This window comes from Pseudophryne corroboree, chromosome 4, assembly GCF_028390025.1.
Source record: "Pseudophryne corroboree isolate aPseCor3 chromosome 4, aPseCor3.hap2, whole genome shotgun sequence".
Classification (NCBI taxonomy): Eukaryota; Metazoa; Chordata; class Amphibia; order Anura; family Myobatrachidae; genus Pseudophryne; species Pseudophryne corroboree.
Window position 1 is genome coordinate 174,623,742 of NC_086447.1, and position 12,283 is coordinate 174,636,024.

Genomic DNA, 12,283 nt, shown 5'->3' on the forward strand with positions numbered 1-12,283 from the left:
ATCAATTAACCCCTGACTTACATTTTTCTCCTTAAATATTTTGTGGCAGTTATTATTGACTGCCAAAGGGTGGACTGTCAAAGTCAGAAAAATGTCTCAATGCACGTTGCCATATTTGCACCGCACACTGGTCCGTGCTGCGCATGCGTACGCTCTCCCGTGGAAGCGCATACCCGCAATAGCGTGCACTCGCACGCGCAGTATGCGCATTTACGGTAGAGTTTATGTGATCGTAGCGTGCGACTCATTAGTTACAAATGTTCACAATTAATGTAGTTTATAGATCATGATCCCTTTGATAGTTTCTGTAAGTTTGGTTAAAGTATAATGTCCCAGAGCTGAGGAATCCCTCTTTGCATCGTACGAAGGGTTTAACAGGAATCATACAGCAGTGTTTGGTACCCATCGGAAGAGTATTTAATTAGCAATATTCCGGTGTTGGTTTGGAGCGTATTAATCGCTCGTGCGAATAGTTATGGACATAAGAAGTTTATGTCCATTTCTATTAATTACACATACTCAGGTATGCGGCGGGAAACCCAGTTTCCCACCCACCTGAGCTGTTGGAAATCGTCACAGCCCACCTGTATGAATCACCCTATGACCTTTTGTTATGATGCAGGGCCGAATTCCTTCGGCCAATGGACAATGGGATTGTAGGACCAGGAGATTGCATTGTGTGTGGAGCATAAATAGGCAGGCCGACCACATCCAGCTCTCACTCTCTCATCAACGGTTATCTGCTGATAATCGGGAGCTGGATATCGAGGCGCTGGCGATCATACCCTTTGTGCGTAAGTTCTCTCCATAATCATTGTCTTTCTGCGAGCCAATCTCTCTCTCTCTCTCTCTATCTCTCTCTCTCCTCTTTTTCTCTTAAATACCTTATAGTATTATAGTATTGTATCGTATTGCATTTAGGTCAGTGTAGTATTGTCTTTTTGTATTTATTGTTTAGTTCTGTGGTTAGGAAGTCTCTGTTATATTGTAGTGTATCATATGTACTGTTATCCCCTTTTACAAGTATATTAGACATAATACAGTTAATAGGCCTTGGAAACCTAAACCAGTATCTGTGTATTTCCTATAGTGATAAGTGTTCATTTGAGCGTCGGTGACGCTCATGCAGCTTTGTAGATAGTCAGGTTCCACAAGGTTGCACTTACACCCTGTACTCACATTAAGGTATTCAGTGTATTTCATCGGTATAAGGTTTAACATAAAGGTATAGTGTTGTGAGCGTCTGCATCGCTGGTGACCTCCTCGTGGTCTCTAGCGTACGCTACGTTACAGCGAATCTTTCCCCTAGACATAACCAATAACGTGTCCTGTGATCACTGGGCCGTGAGCGAACGTGACGCTTGAGCGTCTCGCCTACGGCTGAGCGATCGTTACGCAAATAGCGTATCATTACGGTATTTCTTAAATAAACAGCGTACAGTGTTCTTAGCTTCATAAACAGCGTACAGTGTTCTTAGCTTCATAAGGGTTGTTTATACGACAAGGAATTTAGAATTGTCAATGGGGAGGAGAGTAGGAGGAGTATCAGGGTACTGCAGAGACTGATTGGAAGAGATCCAGCTGTGCTAGCAGTTTTCAGGTGAGATAAGGATAGTCCTCCTATAATGCCACTCTCAGATGGCGTTATATAAGGTGAGGTTTAAAGGATTATTTTACATTTTTGTGCTACCTGAATAGTAGAAAACACACTATCTACAAAGCGATGTTATAGAAGTCACTTAGCTCTTGGTCGTAGTAGCAAATATTCAGAGCTGTAGAGAGTAATGGCTTGCTCTCTACAATGTGATGCACCTGATCATGCCCGCTATGAGACAAATAGACTAACTGGTCATCACTTGGAAACGTAAGTGCAAAATTGTTTGCTATATAGACCCCTAGACACGGGCGCAGCCAGAACAATGTGGGCCCCACAGAAACATTTTCAAGGGGCCCATGTCCCAATGCTTCTCCGCAGCAGCTTTTAATTTTATGCCCAATAAAAGTGTCCTAGTTCATTTTCTGAACCATAGGAGTGCCTTAGTTAATGTTATGCCCCATAGCAGTGCCTTATTTTATGAACCACAGTAATGTCACATTGTATGGTTTCCAGTACACATCATGCCACACAGTGCCCCCAATTCACATTAGGACATAGTGCTTCCAGTTTATATTATGCCACATTACAGTGCTGCCCCCAGTTCATATTATGCCACACTATAGTGCCTCCACTTCATATTATGTCACATTACAGTGCCCCCAGTTCATATTATGCCACACTATAGTGCCTCTACTTCATATTGTGCCCCATTACAGTGCCCTAAGTTCATATTACACCATAATAGAGTGCCTTCACTTCATATTGTGCAACATTACAGTGCCTCAGTTCATATTATACCATACTAGAGTGCCTCCACTTAATATTGTGCAACATTACAGTGCCCGAGTTCATATTATACCATACTAGAGTGCCTCCACTTCATATTGTGCAAAATTTCAGTGCCCCAGTTCATATTATACCATACTAGAGTGCATCCACTTCATATTATGTCACATTACAGTGCCCCCAGTTCATATTATACCATACTAGAGTGCCTCCACTTCATATTGTGCAGCATTACAGTGCCCCAGTTCATATTATACCATACTAGAGTGCCTCCACTTCATATTGTGCAACATTACAGTGCCCCAGTCCAGTTCATATTATACCATACTAGAGTGCCTCCACTTCATATTGTGCAGCATTACAGTGCCCCAGTTCATATTATACCATACTAGAGTGCCTCCACTTCATACTGTGCAACATTACAGTGCCCCAGTCCAGTTCATATTATACCATATTAGAGTGCCTCCACTTCATATTGTGCAGCATGACAGTGCCCCAGTTCATATTATACCATACTAGAGTGCCTCCACTTCATAGTTTGCCACATTACAGTGCCCCAGTTCATATTATACCATACTAGAGTGTCTCCACTTCATATTGTGCAACATTACTGTGCCCCAGTTTATATTATATAATATTATCATGCCCTCCAGTTCACTGTATACCACATTACAATGAGCAGGTCCATACATACCAACATGACCCTCTCCAGGAGGGACAAATTGCTCTGCTCCTGGACTTTCCGCTTAATGTATGGTTGCCGTCACCTGTGTTGAACAGGTTAATGGATAAGAAAGGTGTTTTAGCACAGGTGATAGCAATCATACCTTAAGAGGGAAGTCCAGGAGCAGAGCATTCTGTCCCTCCTGGAGAGGGTCATGTTGGGAGGTATGCAGGTCCAGGGGTATACCTAGGTATATTGTAGTGCCCAAGGCAAAAGTTTGTAAAGACCCCTATGTACCACTCAATGGTGAAAAATGTTTATAATACATGTAACTATGACAGGGAATGTGGCCCCTCTCAGCGCTGGGCCCCATAGCAGATGTACTCCCTACACCTATGGTAGCTACTCCCTTGCCCTTAGATGTTTTAGCTACAACTGCATTGAATAGTAACTATATTACCGTATGTAAGAGAAATCAACCACAGACAGCCCATTAAAAAGAACATAAGTTGAAACTGTATAATTACAGTGTAATAACTGATCAGAAACGTCACATGATACTTGACAAACTCCAGTTATACTCCTGCATTGTTCTGGCAACCAAGAATTTGGTCACCTTACATAACTGAAACAGCAATTTGCTTTAAAACATCTCAGACACGGCTTCAGCATTAACCTCTACTGTAATTACCTGCTTTGTTGCTCTATAATAAAGGCCTACGGAATAACATGCATTATGTAAATGTCTGTAATCAGCTAATTTGTGGCAATCAGAGGGAGATGCTTGGAATGCTGCTGAATGGGGCGGGCTGTTCAGCCAGTTTGGGGACAAGTAAAATTCAAAATATGTTCCGAACTGGTCACTAATTGTGGCCTATCTAATGTAGCATGCAAGGGATTTGGCGGAACATTTGAATTTTTTTTGTAACTCCTCTGCAGACAACAGAGGCTGGGTATAACAGGCGGACAGTAATTTCCTGGGGTTTATTTATTGTGATAATCTGCAAGTTGATTAGCAGAATCCAGGGAGGGTGGAATTCAGTAAATGAAGCAAGCGGTGATAATGGGATTTGCGGATAATGGGATCCATTGATAACACAATATAATTCTATAATTATAGTTATCTCTGGTGATATGAACCACAGTACAAGATAACATGGGGCTTAGGGAATGTGAGCAAACTCGATCCACTGATAACATCCATGTAGGCATCAGTCATTAATTATCCACCTGCTGTGTGTTGTCAGAAGCCAGTCACCCTATCTATGTGCACTGGTGGTGTACTTCATGTGACCGGAACGAGGGGATGACAGGACTGGAAAATGAAGGATGCGTGCAAATTCCTGGGAGTGCTGCCTTTAGCTGGGCAGTATGTAAAGCGATGAATAGCATCGGCTCTGTATGAGTTGTCTCTGTCATACTGAAGACGTGTGCATTGTGGTATCGCTCTATGGGGGTAATTCATAGTTGATCGCAGCAGCAAATTTGTTAGCAGTTGGGCAAAACCATGTGCACTGCAGGGGGGACAGATATAACATGTGCAGAGAGAGTTAGATTTAGGTGGGTTATGTTATTTCTGTGCAGGGTAAATACTGGCTGCATTATTTTTACACTGCAATTTAGATTTCAGCTTGAACACACCCCACCCAAATCTATCTGCACGTTATATCTGCCCCCCCCCCCCCCCCCACACACACACACACACACTCCCTACAATGCATATTGGGGGTCATTCTGAGTTGATCGCTAGCTGCTTTCCTTCGCTGCGCAGCGTTCAGGCAAAAAAATTTACACTTCTGCGCATGCGTATGTGGCACAATGCGCTCGTGCGTCGTACTATTACAACGGATGTTGTAGTTTCACACAAGATCTAGCGAAGCTTTTCAGTCGCACTGCTGGCCGCAGAGTGATTGACAGGAAGAGGGCGTTTCTGGGTGTCAACTGACCGTTTTCAGGGAGTGTTCGTAAAAACGCAGGCGTGCCAGGAAAAACGCAGGCGTGGCTGGGCGAACGCAGGGCATGTTCGTGACGTCAAAACAGGAACTGAATAGTCTGAATTGAACGCAAGCACTGCGTAGGTCTGAAGCTACTGTGAAACTGCACAAAAAAAGTTTGCCGCCGCTCTGCGATCCTTTCGTTCGCACTTCTGCTAAGCTAAAATACACTCCCAGTGGGAGGCGGCATAGCGTTTGCACAGCTGCTAAAAACTGCTAGCCAGCGATCAACTCAGAATGACCACCATTGTTTTGCCCAACTGCTAACAAATTTGCTGCCGCCAGGGCTGTTTCTTGGGGCAGGCGAGCAGTGCAACCGCACTGGGCGCCCGGTGCAGCACTAACTGTGACTCCCTGCTTCCCCCTCGTATTTCTCCCAAGTAACTCGCTCGGGGGGCGGAGTTTCACTGAATGACTCGGTTGCGCAACCCCGTCACTCCGCGAAACTCCCCCCCGAGCGGAGTACAGAGGGGGATCCAAGTTAGGAAGAGGGAAAGGCCGGCGTGAGGAGCGACTGGTGAGGCTGGCCGAAGAGCGGTAATCGCCTCTGTAAGTATTCTCTCTCTCAATGTGTAAAATGGGGACACCTGCCGTAATGTGTGAAATGGGGACTCTTGCCTGCCGTAGTGTGGGGATTTAATGTATCAAGGGCATTGCGGTGTGTGGCATAATATGGTGCAGGGGGCATTACTGTGTGGGGCTTAATATGGTAGAATTTTTTTCTCCTGTGGTGGTCGTGATCTGTTGGAGCAGGGTCAAAAACTGGATTGTGAGGTAGTCTTATCAGACGAGGCCATGCCCATTTAAATGAGGCCACACCCATTTAGATGAGGCCACGCCCCCTTGCCGGGTGCGCACGCAATTTTTTTCCCCCATCTAGGTGTGTGTGTGGGGGGGGGGGGGGCACATTTTTTATGTCATGGGGGGGCGCATTTTTAAATCTCGCACTGGGAGCCAAATTGGCTAGAAACAGCCCTGGCTGCCGCGATCAACTCTGAGTTACCCCCTATGTAGTGTTTCACTGGATTCGAACTGGAGAATTCATCCCAGAATTGTCTCTCATCCATTCGCACCCCATAGTATTCAGGCTGTGTGTTATCATCATGGCTTTGGCATTACATTCTGACATAAATTTGCTGCTTGAGGGTGCTCCAGCCCCTTTAAAGCTGGCCATACAGTAGAAAAACTTTCATCCAACCATCCAACTCATTGGCTGGTTGGAATGAAAATCTGGTAATAGATGGGAACAAATGACAGCAGTTTTCTGCAAAACCCACGAAAACAGACAAAAGCTATTGTTCAGACAAGTTGGTTAAGTTGGTTTGATTTTAACAATTTGTCGGTGTTCCTGGGTGTGGGAGCAAATTGCTGATTGTCATTTGCTTCTATCCATTACCAGATTTTCTTTCCCACCAACCAACTAGTTGGTTTAGTGTCTGACCAGCTTACCTGTAATTTTAGTATGTTTTTTTTTTTTATATTATTAAATTATTACCACAAATACATTTTATTATCTTATGATATCTTGAAAAATAAAAGTGGAAGGCTAATGGGGACTACACATCAGAACTATGTGTACCCAGCCAATATGCCAGCCAACATGCCAACATATCGCATTGGCAGTACACATCGGAATGATGTAATGATCCCTTGTTCCATCCTTTATTACACTGCACCAGGTCGCATGCAATATCTTCCAATTGGTTGCGCAGCACGGCTGACCAGAAGATATGCGACCACGGGATCACACAGATTGGGTGTACACACTGAATGATCCGGATAATGGGGGTAATTCTGAGTTGATCGCAGCAGGAATTTTGTTAGCAGTTGGGCAAAACCATGTGCACTGCAGGGGAGGCAGATATAACATGTGCAGAGAGAGTTAGATTTGGGTGGGTCATTTTGTTTATGTGCAGGGTAAATACTGGCTGCTTTATTTTTACACTGCAATTTAGATTGCAGATTGAACACACCCAACCCAAATCTAACTCTCTCTGCACATATTATATCTGCCTTCCCTGCAGTGCACATGGTTTTGCCCAACTGCTGCGATCAACTCAGAATTACCCCCAATATGTCATTCTGATTTGGATGGAAACTAAATATCAGTCAGAGATCATTACAGGTGAAACTCAGAGAATTAGAGAATATCGTGCAAAAGTTAATTTATTTCAGTTAATTTCAAAGGTGAAACTAATATATAATATAAACTCATTACATGCAAAGTGAGATATTTCAAGTCTTTATTTGTTATAATTTTGATCATTGGGGCTTACCGCTTAAGAAAAGCCCAAATCCAAAATCTCAGAAAATTAGAATATTACATAAAATCAATAAAAAAATGATTTAAATACAGAAATGGCGGCCCTCTGAAAAGTATAATCATGCATATGTACTCAGCACTTGGTTTGGGCCCCTTTTGCATGAATTACAGCCTCAATGCGGTGTGGCATGGATTCTATCAGCCTGTGGCACTGCTGAGGTGCTATGGAAGACCAGGATGCCTCAATAGCGACCTTCAGCTCTTCTGCATTGTTCGGTCTCATATCTCTCATCTTTATCTTGGCAATGCCCCATAGATTTTCTATGGGGTTCAGGTCAGGCGAGTTTGCTGGCAAGGGTGAAAACACCCTTTTTTACACTATTTTAATAAAAATAATGTTAATAAATATGCCTGTATAAAATTTACAAATGTACAAATCTATCTCTCTCTGCACACATTTGCTGCTGTGACCAACTCTGAATTAGGCCCTATATTCCATATCCATAGATACACACACATATACACTAGGGCTGTCTTCCCAAACGTAGTCCTCAAGGCACCCCAGTGGTTCAGGTTTTCAGGGCATCAATACTTAGGCAAAGGTTACTTAATTAGTACTGAGTCAGTTTCATTACACCATCTGTGCACAAACAGGGATATCTGTAAAGCATAAACTATTAAGGTGCCTTGAGGACCACATTTGGGAGCCACTGCACTAGGGTTAATATTTGACAGAAAACAATTTACCTACCAATACAGGTTTTTTTGGGGTTGTGGGAGGAGCCCAGTGTAGCTGGAGGAAACCTACATAAACACGAGGAGAACATAGCAACTCCACACAGATAGGGCCTTGGTGAGAACTGAACCCAAGACCTCAGTGCTGTGAGGCATTAATGCTAACCACGTAATCCGAAAAGAATTGCTGTGAGACTAAGGCAGTGTTTTCTGACCTCAGTCCTCAGGAAACACAAGTCCAGGTTTTAGTGATATCCATGCTTAAGCACAGATGGTATAATCAAACTAACTGAGATACTAATAAATGCGCATGTACTCAAGTATGGCTATCCTTAAAACCTGGACCATTAGTGTGCCTTGAGGACCGTGGTTGGGAACCCCTGAACTAGGGGATGCTGGGATGCAAAGTGGATCCGTCTGGGGGTTTCAGTGGGTTGACAGCACGCTTTTTGGTGGCTGGTCACACTCATCAGCAGCTCACACACCATTTTTTGATGGGCCCCTACTTATACATTCTCCTATTTGTTCCTTTATGCCCACTTCCGCCACCTATCACTGTTTTCACCTTATGATTAATAATCAACTTAGTTCGGCTTAGATCTGAAGAATGATTAGTCTAAAGAGAGATTTGAAGAATGATCTGTATATTAATATATCTGTATATCTGTCCATTAAAGTTTCTTACTGCTACGTTGACTGACTATACCACAAAAAAAACACTGATCTATATCTTTCCTCACAAAATATATAATCTCAGAATATGAAACTGTATTTTGTAAATATGTAGAATAATTCTGCGCTTCCCTTCTGCAGGACCATACCCACCATTTGGGTGTAGCCTTAAAGCAGGTGGAATAATCACAAATCCACCTGCACTAATGGCAGACACACCTGACATCATCACATTCCTGGTGGATACTCCCAATACAGCATGAAATCTGCATCATTCACGCTTGCATACCTCCCAACATGACCCTCTCCAGGAGGGACAGAATGCTCTGCTTCTGGACTTTTCTCTTAATGTATGATTGCCGGCACCTGTTTTGAGCAGGTTAATGGATAAGAAAGGTGTTTCACCACAGGTGATGGCAATCATCAATTAAGAGGGAAGTCCAGGAGCAGAGCATTCTGTCCCTCCTGGAGAGGGTCATGTTGGGAGGTATGCGCTTGTCAGTGGATGGATGGATGGGGCCCCTATATCTGACTAGGACGATAACCCGATAACAACTATTACTTTCTGTCTGACGGCAGCACTTTCTACACTGTCACTGCTCCCGCAATACCTTACCTTACACAAAAGGGCTATAGTTTTCCACGTGTCTGGAGGAGTCCAAAAAAGGCCTGACATCAATATTAAGGACTTAGGGGGAGATGTACTAAGCACATACTTGCCTACCTGACCCTCTCCATGACTGAGAACATGCTCTGTTCCTGGACTTTCCTGGTAACGTATGATTGCCATCACCTGTGGTGAAACACCTTGCTTGTCAATTAACTAGCTCACCACAGGTGATGGCAATCATACATTACCAGGAAAGTCCAGGAACAGAGCATTTTCTCCCTCATGGAGAGGGTCAGGTAGGCAAGCATGACTAAGCAGTGATAAAAGTGGAGAAGTGAGCAAGTGGAGAAGTTGCCCATGGCTACCAATCGGCATTGAAGTAACATTTAGAATTTGCATACTATAAAAGTTTACAGAGCAGCTGATTGGTTGCCATGGACAACTTCTCCACTGGCTCACTTCTTCACTTTTATCACTGCTTAGTAAATGTCCCCCTTAGGGCCCAATTCAGACCTGGATGCAGCCACGCGGGCAGCACACGCGCATCGGCGATTGTGCACATGCGCGACCTTATACATTGCGGCCGCAGAAATGATGCGGCTGGAGTGTGTTTGATAGTGGCAGGCCATCGGGGGGGCGGGGCATTACAAACGGGAGCGGGCCAGGGCGTGACGTCATATGCAGCCTTTAAAAAAAAAAAAACAGTTCTGGGGTATGTAGCGCTCAACCCCTGTCGCTACTGTATGTCACCTTGATGATCTCCTAAATATTATTCTAGTTTGTAATCGTGTTTTGCTTATCTTAATAATCAGTTTGTGAATATTGTATGAAGATTGTGTGAAAATACTGCACTTGTTACCATGGAAAATACACGATTTATTAAAATTTATATTCCTGTAGCATGCATTCACTGTATGGGTGTAGTATGGTATGCCGGCGGCCGGGCTCCCGGCGACCAGCATACAGCACCGGGAGCCCGACCGCCGGCATACCGACAGTGTGACGAGCGCAAATGAGCCCCTTGCGGGCTCGCTGCGCACGCCATGCTGCGGGCACGGTGGCGCGCTACGCACGCCACGCTATTTTATTCTCCCTCCAGGGGGGTCGTGGACCCCCACGAGGGAGAATATATGTCGGTATGCCGGGTGTCGGGATTCCGGCGCCGGTATACTGTGCGCCGGGATCCCGACATTCGGCATACTGTAGACCACCCCACTGTATAATCGGTATTTCTAGCTCATACACAGTGAATGTTGTAAATTAACACTAACTGGAATAGAGCTTTCTGTCCCTGAGAGAAAGGATCCAAAATTTGATTAAGTTCTGTTGTAAACAACTTGGTCTTTTCCAGATTTATAGTTCAAAATTGATAGATCAAGTCTTAACAAATTGATGCACAAATAAAAGTTCAAGAAGGTGTCTCTATGGTCAAAGAACAGACTGCGGCGTCCCGCTGATCTGTGAGCTGTTTGCGCGCATTAGGGGCCTAATTCAGATCTGATCGGTGCTGTGCGTTTTCGCACAGCAGCCGATCAGGTCTGAACTGCACATGCGCCAGAGTCGCAGTGCGCCAGCGCATGCCAGACAGCCGACGGCTGTCTCAGCCCTGCGATTGCCACTGCCTGATTGAGAGGCAGCCACTGGCTGGGAAGGGGCGGGCCTGCGGCGTTTAACCGCCGTTTAGGGGGCGCGGACCGTGCAACGCAGGCATGCCTGGATCTTTGGGGGGGGGGCGGGCCCTGGTGGCTGCGTGACGTCACACATAGCCGCTGCGACCCTCACAGCGACGAGTAGCTCCTGCCAGCGCGCAGGACCTGCACTGGCAGGGAGCTACTCCTAAAGTACAAAAGCATCACCGCTGTGCCCTAGGTCTCCTTAAAGTTACTGAGGGTCTTCACGGTGCAGCTTGGATAACAGTGTGGGCTAAGGTAGAAAGTAAGGGTCTCCGAGACTCTCCGGACTGGGTGTCCTCACCTCTGCCCCGGCTCCCAGAAGTGTGTCTGTACACAGACACTCCCTGGAAACCGGTGAGCCTCGGGAGTGGATCCTGTCTTGGGGAAGGGATGTTGACAGTCGCGGCTCTCAGAGCGGCTTACTGCACATCTCTTCCGCCTACGGAGACTCACCTCGCTATCGTCAACCGCCGTCCACCGTGTCCCGTCACCGGCTTCCTCCCTCTGATGCTCTCCTGTTGCCTGGTAACTAGCCTCACTTCCGGATCCATTAGTCACGTGATCGGGTGGTTATACGAGATTTAAAATTAAAAAAAGGGCGCCGTCCACCTGACAGCGCACCAAGGCTGCACTGCAAAGGGGTCAATATTAGTTCAGATGGGTCAACAATCTAATTGTGGACGCATCAGGAGGCGGCCTCACACATGCTGGGCGGCCTTGCTCTGTGGTCGGCGGCCCCCAGCATGTGAGGAGATGAATGCAGATCTCTGGCTGCATATACAGCGATCTGCTTTCATCTCTGAATAGTGGAGGAAGGTGATCCCTACCTTTCTATATGGTGGGATGAGCTTCAAGATCTGTAGATGGACGCAAGGGCATAGCTCAGAGGCGGAACTACCGCCAGTGCAACCAGTGCGTTGCACTGGGGCCCGCCACTGTCCAGGGGCCCAAAGCATGTAATGAGTCAAACTGACTCATTACATGCCGCTGTGTGCTGCGGGCAACCGCTGCCCGCAGCACACAGCCACCCGGACAGAGAGGAGAGGAGCGCAGCGGTACGGGGGAGAAGGAGGAGGAGGGAGGTGGAGGAGGGAGCCGCAGCAGCGCTGTGTTATTGGTGGAAGCGCTGCTGCTGCTGTCCCTCTGCTTCACTATAGGCTGTCTTCCGAGAACAGCCTATAGTGAAGCAGAGGGGCAGCAGCAGCAGCGCCTCCACCAATAACACAGCGCTGCTGTGGCTCCCTCCTCCACCTCCCTCCTCCTCCTTCTCTCCTGCCCGGGAATCGTGA

At 46.0% G+C, this 12,283-nt stretch overlaps 1 protein-coding gene across 1 annotated transcript in view; it reads right to left on the reverse strand.

Moving 5' to 3' along the window:
• Positions 1-11,550, reverse strand: part of AMOTL2 (angiomotin like 2) — a 111,223-nt gene extending 99,673 nt beyond the window's left edge. Inside the window, exon 1 of the mRNA XM_063915555.1 lies at positions 11,448-11,550. The gene's annotated coding sequence lies outside the window, so the exon portion shown is untranslated. The remainder of the gene's footprint in view (positions 1-11,447) is intronic.
• Between the last annotated feature and the right edge of the window lie 733 nt (positions 11,551-12,283).